Consider the following 14,250-nt stretch of genomic DNA (forward strand, 5'->3'; position numbering starts at 1 on the left):
CTAAAAAGAGTATAACGGTCCAATTAGATGCTGTACGAATGCTCAATTCTATGCATAGACAAGTTTTTCACGTTTCGTGCAATTTTTAACTTAACTTGGTCTATTGCCTTCTTTACCTAACGAAACGTTGTCCAAAAGCTAAACTAGCAAGTTAAGACTTCGAAGAACACCAAATAGCGTAGAACAGTCCAATTTGATGCCTTCGGAATGCTCAGTTCTATGCATAGACAAGCTTTTCTCGTTTCGTGTAATTTTGAACTTAACTTGGTCTATTGGCTTCTTTACCTAACGAAACGTAGTCCAAAAGCTAAACTAGCAAGCTAAGACTTCGAAGAACACTAAATAGCGTATAACAGTCCAATTTGATGCCTTAGGAATGCTCAATTCTATGCATAGACAAGTTTTTCACGTTTCGTGCAATTTTGAACTTAACTTGGTCTATTGGCTTCTTTACCTAACGAAACATTGTCCAAAATTTAAACTAGCAAGTTAAAACTTCGTAGAACACTAAATAGATTATAAGGGTCCAATTTGATGCCTTAGGAATGCTTAGTTCTATGCGTTGATAAGTTTTTCACTTTTTGTGCAATTTTGGACTTAACTTGGTCTATTAGCTTCTTTACCTAACGAAACGTTGTCCAAAAAACGAAACAAGCAAGTTAAGACTTCGGAGAACACTAAATAGAGTATAACGGTCCAATTTGATGCCTTAGGAATTCTCAATTCTATGCATAGGCAAGTTTTTCACTTTTTGTGCAATTTTGGACTTAACTTGGTCTATTAGCTTCTTTACCTAACGAAACGTTGTCCAAAAGCTAAACTAGCAAGTTTAGACTTCGAAGAACACTAAATAGCGTATAACAGTCCAATTTTGATGCCTTAGGAATGATCAATTCTACGCATAGACAAGTTTTTCACGTTTCGTGTAATTTTGAACTTAACTTTGTCTATTGGCTTCTTTACCTAACGAAACATTGTGCAAAAGCTAAACTAGCAAGTTAAGACTTCTAAGAACACTAAATAGAGTATAACGGACAAATTTGATGCCTTAGGAATGCGCAAATCTATGCGTTGATAAGTTTTTCTCGTTTCGTGCAATTTTAAACTTAACTTGGTCTATTGGCTTCTTTACCTAACGAAACGTTGTCCAAAAGCTAAACTAGCAAGTTAAGACTTCGAAGAACACTAAATAGCGTATCACAGTCCATTTTGATGCCTTAGGAATGCTCAGTTCTATGCATAGGCAAGCTTTTCTCGTTTCATGTAATTTTGAACTTAACTTGGTCTATTGGCTTCTTTATCTAACGAAACGTTTTGCAAATGCTAAACTAGAAAATTAAGACTTCTAAGAACTAAATAGAGTATAACGGTCAAATTTGATGCCTTAGGAATGCTCAGATCTATGCGTTGACAAGTTTTTCTCGTTTCGTGCAATTTCGAACTTAACTTGGTCTATTGGCTTCTTTACGTAACGAAACGTTGTCCAAAAGCTAAACAAGCAAGTTAAGACTTCAAAGAACACTAAATAGCATAGAACAGTCCAATTTGATGCCTTAGGAATGCTCAGTTCTATGCATAGAGAAGTTTTTCATGTTTCGTGTAATTTTGAACTTAACTTGGTCTATTGGCTTCTTTAGCTAACGAAACATTGTGCAAAAGCTAAACTAGCAAGTTAAGACTTCTAAGAACACTAAATAGAGTATAACGGTCAAATTTGATGCCTTAGGAATGATCAGATCTATGCGTTGACAAGTTTTTCTCGTTTCGTGCAATTTTGAACTTAACTTGGTCTATTGGCTTCTTTACCTAACGAAACATTGTCCAAAAGCTAAACTAGCAAGTTAAGACTTCGAAGAACACTAAATAGCGTATAACAGTCCAATTTGATGACTTAGGAATGCTCAGTTCTATGCATAGACATGCTTTTCTCGTTTCGTGTAATTTTAAACTTAACTTGGTCTATTGGCTTCTTTACCGAACGAAACGTTGTGCAAAAGCTAAACTAGCAAATTAAGAATTCTAAGAACACTAAATAGAGTGTAACGGTCAAATTTGATACCTTAGGAATGCTCAGATCTATGTGTTGATAAGTTTTTCTCGTTTCGTGCAATTTTCAACTTAACTTGGTCTATTGACTTCTTTACCAAGCAAAACAACGTCCAAAAGCTAAACTAGCAAGTTAAGACTTCTAAGAACACAAAATAGAGTATAACAGTCGAATTTGATGACTTAGGAATTCTCAATTCTTTGCATAGACAAGTTTTTCACCTTTCATGCAATTTTAAACTTAACTTGGTCTATTGGCTTCTTTACCAAACGAAACGTTGTCCAAAAGCTAAACTAGGAAGTTAAAAATTCAAAGAACACTAAATAGAGTATAACTGTCCAATTTGATGCCTTAGGAATGCTCAATTCTATGCATAGACAAGTTTTTCACGTTTCGTGTAATTTTGAACTTAACTTGGTCTATTGGCTTCTTCACCTAACGAAACGATATCCAAAAGCTAAACTAGCAAGTTAAGACTTCTAAGAACACTAAATAGGAAATAACGGTCCAATTTGATGCCTTAGGAATGCTCAATTGTCTGCATAGACAAGTTTTTCACGTTTCGTGCAATTTTTAACTTAACTTGGTCTATTGGCTTCTTTACCTAACGAAACATTGTCCAAAAGCTAAACTAGCAAGTTAAAACTTCGTAGAACACTAAATGGAGTATAACGGTCCACTTTGATGCCTTAGGAATGCTCAGTTCTATGAGTTGATAAGTTTTTCTCGTTTCGTGCATTTGAACTTAACTTGGTCTATTGGCTTATTTACCAAACGAAACGTTGTCCAAAAGCTAAAATAGTAACTTAAGACTTCTAAGAACACCAAATAGAGTATAACGGTCCAATTTGATGCCTTAGGAATGCTCAATTCTATGCATAGACAAGTTTTTCATGTTTCGTGAAATTTTGAACTGAACTTGGTCTATTGGCTTCATTACCTAACGAAACGTTGTCCAAAAGCTAAATTATCAAGTTAAAACTTCGTAGAACACTAAATAGAGTATAACAGTCAAATTTGAGTCCTTCGGAATGCTTAGTTCTATGCATAGAAATGTTTTTCTTGTTTCGTGCAATTTTGAACTTAACTTGGTCTATTGGCTTCTTTACCTAACGAAACGTTGTCCAAAAGCTAAGCTAGCAAGCTAAGACTTCGAAGAACACTAAATAGAGTATAACAATTCAATTTGATGCCTTAGGAATGCTCAATTCTATGCATAGACAAGTTTTTCACGTTTCATATAATTTTGAACATATCTTGGTCTATTGACTTCTTTACCTAACGAAACCTTGTCCAAAAGCGAAACTAGCAAGTTAAGACTTCTAAGAACACTAAATAGAGTATAACGGTCCAATTTGATGACTTAGGAATTCTCAATTCTATGCATAGGCAAGTTTTTCACGTTTCGTGTAATTTTGAACTTAACTTGGTCTATTGGCTTCTTTACCTAACGAAACGTTGTCCAAGAGCTAAACTAGCAAGCTAAGACTTCGAAGAACACTAAATAGAGTATAACGGTCCAATTTGATGACTTAGGAATTCTCAATTCTATGCATAGGCAAGTTTTTCACGTTTCGTGTAATTTTGAACATAACTTGGTCTATTGGCTTCTTTACCTAACGAAACATTGTGCAAAAGCTAAACTAGCAAGTTAAGACTTCTAAGAACAGTAAATAGAGTATAACGGTCAAATTTGATGCCTTAGGAATGCTCAGATCTATGCGTTGTCAAGTTTTTCTCGTTTCGTGCAATTTTGAACTTAACTTGGTCTATTGGCTTCTTTACCTAACGAAACGTTGTCCAAAAGCTAAACTAGCAAGTTAAGACTTCGAAGAACACTAAATAGCGTATAACAGTCCAATTTGATGCCTTAGGAATGCTCAGTTCTATGCATAGACGAGCTTTTCTCGTTTCGTGTAATTTTAAACTTAACTTGGTCTATTGGCTTCTTTACCTAACGAAACGTTGTGGAAAAGCTAAACTAGCAAATTAAGAATTCTAAGAACACTAAATAGAGTATAACGGTCAAATTTGATGCCTTAGGAATGCTCAGATCTATGCGTTGATAAGTTTTTCTCGTTTCGTGCAATTTTGAACTTAACTTTGTCTATTGGCTTCTTTACCTAACGAAACGTTGTCCAAAAGCCAAACTAGCAAGTTAAGACTTCGAAGAACACTAAATAGCGTATAACAGCGCAATTTGATGCCTTAGGAATGCTCAATTCTATGCATAGACAAGTTTTTAACGTTCCGTGTACTTTTGAACTTAACTTGGTCTATTGGCTTCTTTACCTAACGAAACGGTGTCCAAAAGCTAAACTAGCAAGTTAAGACTTCGAAGAACACTAAATAGCGTATAACAGTCCAATTTGATGCCTTAGGAATTCTCAATTCTATGCATAGACAAGTTTTTCACGTTTCATGCAATTTTGAACTTAACTTGGTCTATTGGCTTCTTTACCAAACGAAACGTTGTCCAAAAGCTAAACTATCAAGTTAAAACTTCGAAGAACACTAAATAGAGTATAACAGTCCAATTTGATGCCTTAGGAATGCTAAATTCTATGCATAGACAAGTTTTTCACGTTTCATATAATTTTGAACATAACTTGGTTTATTGAGTTCTTTACCTAACGAAACCTTGTCCAAAAGCGAAACTAGCAAGTTAAGACATCTAAGAACACTAAATAGAGTATAACGCTCCAATTTGATGCCTTAGGAATTCTCAATTCTATGCATAGGCAAGTTTTCACACTTCGTGCAATTTTCAACTTAACTTGGTCTATTGGCTTCTTTACCCTACGAAACGTTGTCCAAAAGCTAAACTAGCAAGTTAAGACTTTGAAGAACACTAAATAGCTTATAACAGTCCAATTTGATGCCTTAGGAATGCTCAATTCTATGCATAGATAAGTTTTTCACGTTTCGTGTAATTTTGAACTTAACTTGGTCTATTGGCTTCTTTACCTAACGAAACGGTGTCCAAAAGCTAAACTAGCAAGTTAAGACTTCGAAGAACACTAAATGGCGTAGAACAGTCCAATTTGATGCCTTAGGAATGCTCAGTTCTATGCATAGACAAGTTTTCTCGTTTCGTGCAATTTTGAACTTAACTTGGTCTATTGGCTTCTTTACCTAGCAAAACAACGTCCAAAAGCTAAACTAGCAAGTTAAGACTTCTAAGAACACAAAATATAGTATAACGGTCGAATTTGATGCCTTAGTAATTCTTACTTCTATGCATAGACAACTTTTTCACGTTTCATGCAATTTTGAACTTAACTTGGTCTATTAGCTTCTTTACCGAACGAAACGTTGTCCAAAAGCTAAACTAGCAAGCTAAGACTTCTAAGAACACTAAATAGAGTATAACGGTCCAATTTGATGCCTTAGGAATGCCCAATTCTATGCATAGACAAGTTTTTCACGTTTCGTGCAATTTTGAACTTAACTTCGTCTATTGTCTTCTTTACCGAACGAAACGTTGTCCAAAAGCTAAACTAGCAAGCTAAGACTTCGAAGAACACTGAATAGAGTATAAAAATCCAATTTGATGCCTTAGGAATGCTCAATTCTATGCATAGACAAAGTTTTTCTCGTTTCGTGCAATTTTGAACTTAACTTGGTCTATTGGCTTCTTTACCGAACGAAACGTTGTCCAAAAGCTAAACTAGCAAGCTAAGACTTCTAAGAACACTAAATAGAGTATAACGGTCCAATTTGATGCCTTAGGAATGCCCAATTCTATGCATAGACAAGTTTTTCACGTTTCGTGCAATTTTGAACTTAACTTGGTCTATTGGCTTCTTTACCGAACGAAACGTTGTCCAAAAGCTAAACTAGCAAATTAAGAATTCTAAGAACACTAAATAGAGTATAACGGTCGAATTTGATGCCTTAGTAATTCTTACTTCTATGCATAGACAACTTTTTCACGTTTCATGCAATTTTGAACTTAACTTGGTCTATTAGCTTCTTTACCGAACGAAACGTTGTCCAAAAGCTAAACTAGCAAGCTAAGACTTCTAAGAACACTAAATAGAGTGTAACGGTCCAATTTGATGCCTTAGGAATGCCCAATTCTATGCATAGACAAGTTTTTCACGTTTCGTGCAATTTTGAACTTAACTTGGTCTATTGGCTTCTTTACCGAACGAAACGTTGTCCAAAAGCTAAACTAGCAAATTAAGAATTCTAAGAACACTAAATAGAGTATAACGGTCAAATTTGATGCCTTAGGAATGCTCAGATCTATGCGTTGATAAGTTTTTCTCGTTTCGTGCAATTTTGAACTTAACTTTGTCTATTGGCTTCTTTACCTAACGAAACGTTGTCCAAAAGCCAAACTAGCAAGTTAAGACTTCGAAGAACACTAAATAGCGTATAACAGCGCAATTTGATGCCTTAGGAATGCTCAATTCTATGCATAGACAAGTTTTTAACGTTCCGTGTACTTTTGAACTTAACTTCGTCTATTGGCTTCTCTACCTAACGAAACGGTGTCCAAAAGCTAAACTAGCAAGTTAAGACTTCGAAGAACACTAAATAGCGTATAACAGTCCAATTTGATGCCTTAGGAATTCTCAATTCTATGCATAGACAAGTTTTTCACGTTTCATGCAATTTTGAACTTAACTTGGTCTATTGGCTTCTTTACCAAACGAAACGTTGTCCAAAAGCTAAACTATCAAGTTAAAACTTCGAAGAACACTAAATAGAGTATAACAGTCCAATTTGATGCCTTAGGAATGCTAAATTCTATGCATAGACAAGTTTTTCACGTTTCATATAATTTTGAACATAACTTGGTTTATTGAGTTCTTTACCTAACGAAACCTTGTCCAAAAGCGAAACTAGCAAGTGAAGACATCTAAGAACACTAAATAGAGTATAACGCTCCAATTTGATGCCTTAGGAATTCTCAATTCTATGCATAGGCAAGTTTTCACACTTCGTGCAATTTTCAACTTAACTTGGTCTATTGGCTTCTTTACCCTACGAAACGTTGTCCAAAAGCTAAACTAGCAAGTTAAGACTTTGAAGAACACTAAATAGCTTATAACAGTCCAATTTGATGCCTTAGGAATGCTCAATTCTATGCATAGATAAGTTTTTCACGTTTCGTGTAATTTTGAACTTAACTTGGTCTATTGGCTTCTTTACCTAACGAAACGGTGTCCAAAAGCTAAACTAGCAAGTTAAGACTTCGAAGAACACTAAATGGCGTAGAACAGTCCAATTTGATGCCTTAGGAATGCTCAGTTCTATGCATAGACAAGTTTTCTCGTTTCGTGCAATTTTGAACTTAACTTGGTCTATTGGCTTCTTTACCTAGCAAAACAACGTCCAAAAGCTAAACTAGCAAGTTAAGACTTCTAAGAACACAAAATATAGTATAACGGTCGAATTTGATGCCTTAGTAATTCTTACTTCTATGCATAGACAACTTTTTCACGTTTCATGCAATTTTGAACTTAACTTGGTCTATTAGCTTCTTTACCGAACGAAACGTTGTCCAAAAGCTAAACTAGCAAGCTAAGACTTCTAAGAACACTAAATAGAGTATAACGGTCCAATTTGATGCCTTAGGAATGCCCAATTCTATGCATAGACAAGTTTTTCACGTTTCGTGCAATTTTGAACTTAACTTCGTCTATTGTCTTCTTTACCGAACGAAACGTTGTCCAAAAGCTAAACTAGCAAGCTAAGACTTCGAAGAACACTGAATAGAGTATAAAAATCCAATTTGATGCCTTAGGAATGCTCAATTCTATGCATAGACAAAGTTTTTCTCGTTTCGTGCAATTTTGAACTTAACTTGGTCTATTGGCTTCTTTACCGAACGAAACGTTGTCCAAAAGCTAAACTAGCAAGCTAAGACTTCTAAGAACACTAAATAGAGTATAACGGTCCAATTTGATGCCTTAGGAATGCTCAATTCTATGCATAGACAAGTTTTTCACGTTTCGTGCAATTTTGAACTTAACTTGGTCTATTGTCTTCTTTACCGAACGAAACGTTGTCCAAAAGCTAAACTAGCAAGCTAAGACTTCGAAGAACACTGAATAGAGTATAAAAATCCAATTTGATGCCATAGGAATGCTCAATTCTATGCATAGACAAAGTTTTTCTCGTTTCGTGCAATTTTGAACTTAACTTGGTCTATTGGCTTCTTTACCTAGCAAAACAACGTCCAAAAGCTAAACTAGCAAGTTAAGACTTCTAAGAACACAAAATAGAGTATAACAGTCGAATTTGATGCCTTAGTAATTCTTACTTCTATGCATAGACAACTTTTTCACGTTTCATGCAATTTTGAACTTAACTTGGTCTATTGGCTTCTTTACCGAACGAAACGTTGTCAAAAAGCTAAACTAGCAAGCTAAGACTTCTAAGAACAATAAATAGAGTATAACGGTCCAATTTGATGCCTTAGGAATGCTCAATTCTATGCATAGACAAGTTTTTCACGTTTCGTGCAATTTTGAACTTAACTTGGTCTATTGTCTTCTTTACCGAACAAAACGTTGTCCAAAAGCTAAACTAGCAAGCTAAGACTTCGAAGAACACTGAATAGAGTATAAAAATCCAATTTGATGCCATAGGAATGCTCAATTCTATGCATAGACAAAGTTTTTCACGTTTCGTACAATTTTGAACATAACTTGGTCTATTCACTTTTTTACCTAACGAAACGTTGTCCAAAAGCGAAACTAGCAAGTTAAGACTTCTAAGAACACTAAATAGAGTATAACGGTCCAATTTGATGACTTAGGAATTCTCAATTCTATGCATAGGCAAGTTTTTCACATTTCGTGTAATTTTGAACTTAACTTGGTCTATTGGCTTCTTTACCTAACGAAACATTGTCCAAGAGCTAAACTAGCAAGTTAAGACTTCGAAGAACACTACATAGCGTATAACAGTCCAATTTGATGCCTTAGGAATGCTCAATTCTATGCATAGACAAGTTTTTCACGTTTCGTGTAATTTTAAACTTAACTTGGTCTATTGGCTTCTTTACCATACGAAACGTTGTCCAAAAGCTAAACTAGCAAGCTAAGACTTCGAAGAACACTAAATAGAGTATAACAATCGAATTTGATGCCCTAGGAATGCTCAATTCTATGCATAGACAAGTTTTTCACATTTCATACAATTTTGAACATAACTTGGTCTATTGACTTCTTTACCTAACGAAACATTGTGCAAAAGCTAAACTAGCAAGTTAAGACTTCTAAGAACAGTAAATAGAGTATAACGGTCAAATTTGATGCCTTAGGAATGCTCAGTTCTATGCATAGACAAGCTTTTCTCGTTTCGTGCAATTTTGAACTTAACTTGGTCTATTGGCTTCTTCACCTAACGAAACGATGTCCAAAAGCTAAACTAGCAAGTTAAGACTTCGAAGAACACTAAATAGTGTATAACAGTCCAATTTGATGCCTTAGGAATGCTCAATTCTATGCATAGACAAGTTTTTCACGTTCCGTGTAATTTTGAACTTCACCTGGTCTATTGTCATCTTTACCTAACGAAACGGTGTCCAAAAGCTAAACTAGCAAGTTAAGACTTCGAAGAACACTAAATAGCGTAGAACATTCCAATTTGATGCGTTAGGAATGCTCAGTTCTATGCATAGACAAGCTTTTCTCGTTTCGTGCAATTTTGAACTTAACTTGGTCTATTGGCTTTTTCACCTAACGAAACGATGTCCAAAAGCTAAACTAGCAAGTTAAGACTTCGAAGAACACTAAATAGTGTATAACAGTCCAATTTGATGCCTTAGGAATGCTCAATTCTATGCATAGACAAGTTTTTCACGTTTCGTGCAATTTTGAACTTAACTTGGTCTATTGTCTTCTTTACCGAACGAAACGTTGTCCAAAAGCTAAACTAGCAAGCTAAGACTTCGAAGAACACTGAATAGAGTATAAAAATCCAATTTGATGCCTTAGGAATGCTCAATTCTATGCATAGACAAAGTTTTTCTCGTTTCGTGCAATTTTGAACTTAACTTGGTCTATTGGCTTCTTTACCTAGCAAAACAACGTCCAAAAGCTAAACTAGCAAGTTAAGACTTCTAAGAACACAAAATAGAGTATAACGGTCGAATTTGATGCCTTAGTAATTCTTACTTCTATGCATAGACAACTTTTTCACGTTTCATGCAATTTTGAACTTAACTTGGTCTATTGGCTTCGTTACCGAACGAAACGTTGTCCAAAAGCTAAACTAGCAAGCTAAGACTTCTAAGAACACTAAATAGAGTATAACGGTCCAATTTGATGCCTTAGGAATGCTCAATTCTATGCATAGACAAGTTTTTCACGTTTCGTACAATTTTGAACTTAACTTGGTCTATTGTCTTCTTTACCGAACGAAACGTTGTCCAAAAGCTAAACTAGCAAGCTAAGACTTCGAAGAACACTGAATAGAGTATAAAAATCCAATTTGATGCCTTAGGAATGCTCAATTCTATGCATAGACAAAGTTTTTCTCGTTTCGTGCAATTTTGAACTTAACTTGGTCTATTGGCTTCTTTACCTAGCAAAACAACGTCCAAAAGTTAAACTAGCAAGTTAAGACTTCTAAGAACACAAAATAGAGTATAACAGTCGAATTTGATGCCTTAGTAATTCTTACTTCTATGCATAGACAACTTTTTCACGTTTCATGCAATTTTGAACTTAACTTGGTCTATTGGCTTCTTTACCGAACGAAACGTTGTCCAAAAGCTAAACTAGCAAGCTAAGACTTCTAAGAACAATAAATAGAGTATAACGGTCCAATTTGATGCCTTAGGAATGCTCAATTCTATGCATAGACAAGTTTTTCACGTTTCGTGCAATTTTGAACTTAACTTGGTCTATTGTCTTCTTTACCGAACAAAACGTTGTCCAAAAGCTAAACTAGCAAGCTAAGACTTCGAAGAACACTGAATAGAGTATAAAAATCCAATTTGATGCCATAGGAATGCTCAATTCTATGCATAGACAAAGTTTTTCACGTTTCGTACAATTTTGAACATAACTTGGTCTATTCACTTCTTTACCTAACGAAACGTTGTCCAAAAGCGAAACTAGCAAGTTAAGACTTCTAAGAACACTAAATAGAGTATAACGGTCCAATTTGATGACTTAGGAATTCTCAATTCTATGCATAGGCAAGTTTTTCACATTTCGTGTAATTTTGAACTTAACTTGGTCTATTGGCTTCTTTACCTAACGAGACGTTGTCCAAGAGCTAAACTAGCAAGTTAAGACTTCGAAGAACACTACATAGCGTATAACAGTCCAATTTGATGCCTTAGGAATGCTCAATTCTATGCATAGACAAGTTTTTCACGTTTCGTGTAATTTTAAACTTAACTTGGTCTATTGGCTTCTTTACCGTACGAAACGTTGTCCAAAAGCTAAACTAGCAAGCTAAGACTTCGAAGAACACTAAATAGAGTATAACAATCGAATTTGATGCCCTAGGAATGCTCAATTCTATGCATAGACAAGTTTTTCACATTTCATACAATTTTGAACATAACTTGGTCTATTGACTTCTTTACCTAACGAAACATTGTGCAAAAGCTAAACTAGCAAGTTAAGACTTCTAAGAACAGTAAATAGAGTATAACGGTCAAATTTGATGCCTTAGGAATGCTCAGTTCTATGCATAGACAAGCTTTTCTCGTTTCGTGCAATTTTGAACTTAACTTGGTCTATTGGCTTCTTCACCTAACGAAACGATGTCCAAAAGCTAAACTAGCAAGTTAAGACTTCGAAGAACACTAAATAGTGTATAACAGTCCAATTTGATGCCTTAGGAATGCTCAATTCTATGCATAGACAAGTTTTTCACGTTCCGTGTAATTTTGAACTTCACCTGGTCTATTGTCATCTTTACCTAACGAAACGGTGTCCAAAAGCTAAACTAGCAAGTTAAGACTTCGAAGAACACTAAATAGCGTAGAACATTCCAATTTGATGCGTTAGGAATGCTCAGTTCTATGCATAGACAAGCTTTTCTCGTTTCGTGCAATTTTGAACTTAACTTGGTCTATTGGCTTCTTCACCTAACGAAACGATGTCCAAAAGCTAAACTAGCAAGTTAAGACTTCGAAGAACACTAAATAGTGTATAACAGTCCAATTTGATGCCTTAGGAATGCTCAATTCTATGCATAGACAAGTTTTTCACGTTTCGTGCAATTTTGAACTTAACTTGGTCTATTGTCTTCTTTACCGAACGAAACGTTGTCCAAAAGCTAAACTAGCAAGCTAAGACTTCGAAGAACACTGAATAGAGTATAAAAATCCAATTTGATGCCTTAGGAATGCTCAATTCTATGCATAGACAAAGTTTTTCTCGTTTCGTGCAATTTTGAACTTAACTTGGTCTATTGGCTTCTTTACCTAGCAAAACAACGTCCAAAAGCTAAACTAGCAAGTTAAGACTTCTAAGAACACAAAATAGAGTATAACGGTCGAATTTGATGCCTTAGTAATTCTTACTTCTATGCATAGACAACTTTTTCACGTTTCATGCAATTTTGAACTTAACTTGGTCTATTGGCTTCTTTACCGAACGAAACGTTGTCCAAAAGCTAAACTAGCAAGCTAAGACTTCTAAGAACACTAAATAGAGTATAACGGTCCAATTTGATGCCTTAGGAATGCTCAATTCTATGCATAGACAAGTTTTTCACGTTTCGTGCAATTTTGAACTTAACTTGGTCTATTGTCTTCTTTACCGAACGAAACGTTGTCCAAAAGCTAAACTAGCAAGCTAAGACTTCGAAGAACACTGAATAGAGTATAAAAATCCAATTTGATGCCTTAGGAATGCTCAATTCTATGCATAGACAAAGTTTTTCACGTTTCGTACAATTTTGAACATAACTTGGTCTATTCACTTCTTTACCTAACGAAACGTTGTCCAAATGCGAAACTAGCAAGTTAAGACTTCTAAGAACACTAAATAGAGTATAACGGTCCAATTTGATGACTTAGGAATTCTCAATTCTATGCATAGGCAAGTTTTTCACATTTCGTGTAATTTTGAACTTAACTTGGTCTATTGGCTTCTTTACCTAACGAAACGTTGTCCAAGAGCTAAACTAGCAAGTTAAGACTTCGAAGAACACTACATAGCGTATAACAGTCCAATTTGATGCCTTAGGAATGCTCAATTCTATGCATAGACAAGTTTTTCACGTTTCGTGTAATTTTAAACTTAACTTGGTCTATTGGCTTCTTTACCGTACGAAACGTTGTCCAAAAGCTAAACTAGCAAGCTAAGACTTCGAAGAACACTAAATAGAGTATAACAATCGAATTTGATGCCCTAGGAATGCTCAATTCTATGCATAGACAAGTTTTTCACATTTCATACAATTTTGAACATAACTTGGTCTATTAACTTCTTTACCTAACGAAACATTGTGCAAAAGCTAAACTAGCAAGTTAAGACTTCTAAGAACAGTAAATAGAGTATAACGGTCAAATTTGATGCCTTAGGAATGCTCAGTTCTATGCATAGACAAGCTTTTCTCGTTTCGTGCAATTTTGAACTTAACTTGGTCTATTGGCTTCTTCACCTAACGAAACGATGTCCAAAAGCTAAACTAGCAAGTTAAGACTTCAAAGAACACTAAATAGTGTATAACAGTCCAATTTGATGCCTTAGGAATGCTCAATTTTATGCATAGACAAGTTTTTCACGTTCCGTGTAATTTTGAACTTCACTTGGTCTATTGTCATCTTTACCTAACGAAACGGTGTCCAAAAGCTAAACTAGCAAGTTAAAACTTCGAAGAACACTAAATAGCGTAGAACATTCCAATTTGATGCGTTAGGAATGCTCAATTCTATGCATAGACAAGCTTTTCTCGTTTCGTGCAATTTTGAACTTAACTTGGTCTATTGGCTTCTTCCCCTAACGAAACGATGTCCAAAAGCTAAACTAGCAAGTTAAGACTTCTAAGAACACTAAATAGAGTATAACGGTCAAATTTGATGCCTTAGGAATGCTCAGATTTATGCGTTGATAAGTTTTTCTCGTTTCGTGCAATTTTGAACTTAACTTGGTCTATTGGCTTCTTTACCTAACGAAACGTTGTCCAAAAGCTAAATTAGCAAGTTAAGACTTCGAAGAACACTAAATAGCGTATAACAGTCCAATTTGATGCCTTAGGAATGCTCAATTCTA

The sequence above is a fragment of the Tripterygium wilfordii genome, chromosome 17 (genome assembly GCF_013401445.1).
Source record: "Tripterygium wilfordii isolate XIE 37 chromosome 17, ASM1340144v1, whole genome shotgun sequence".
Taxonomy (NCBI): domain Eukaryota; kingdom Viridiplantae; phylum Streptophyta; class Magnoliopsida; order Celastrales; family Celastraceae; genus Tripterygium; species Tripterygium wilfordii.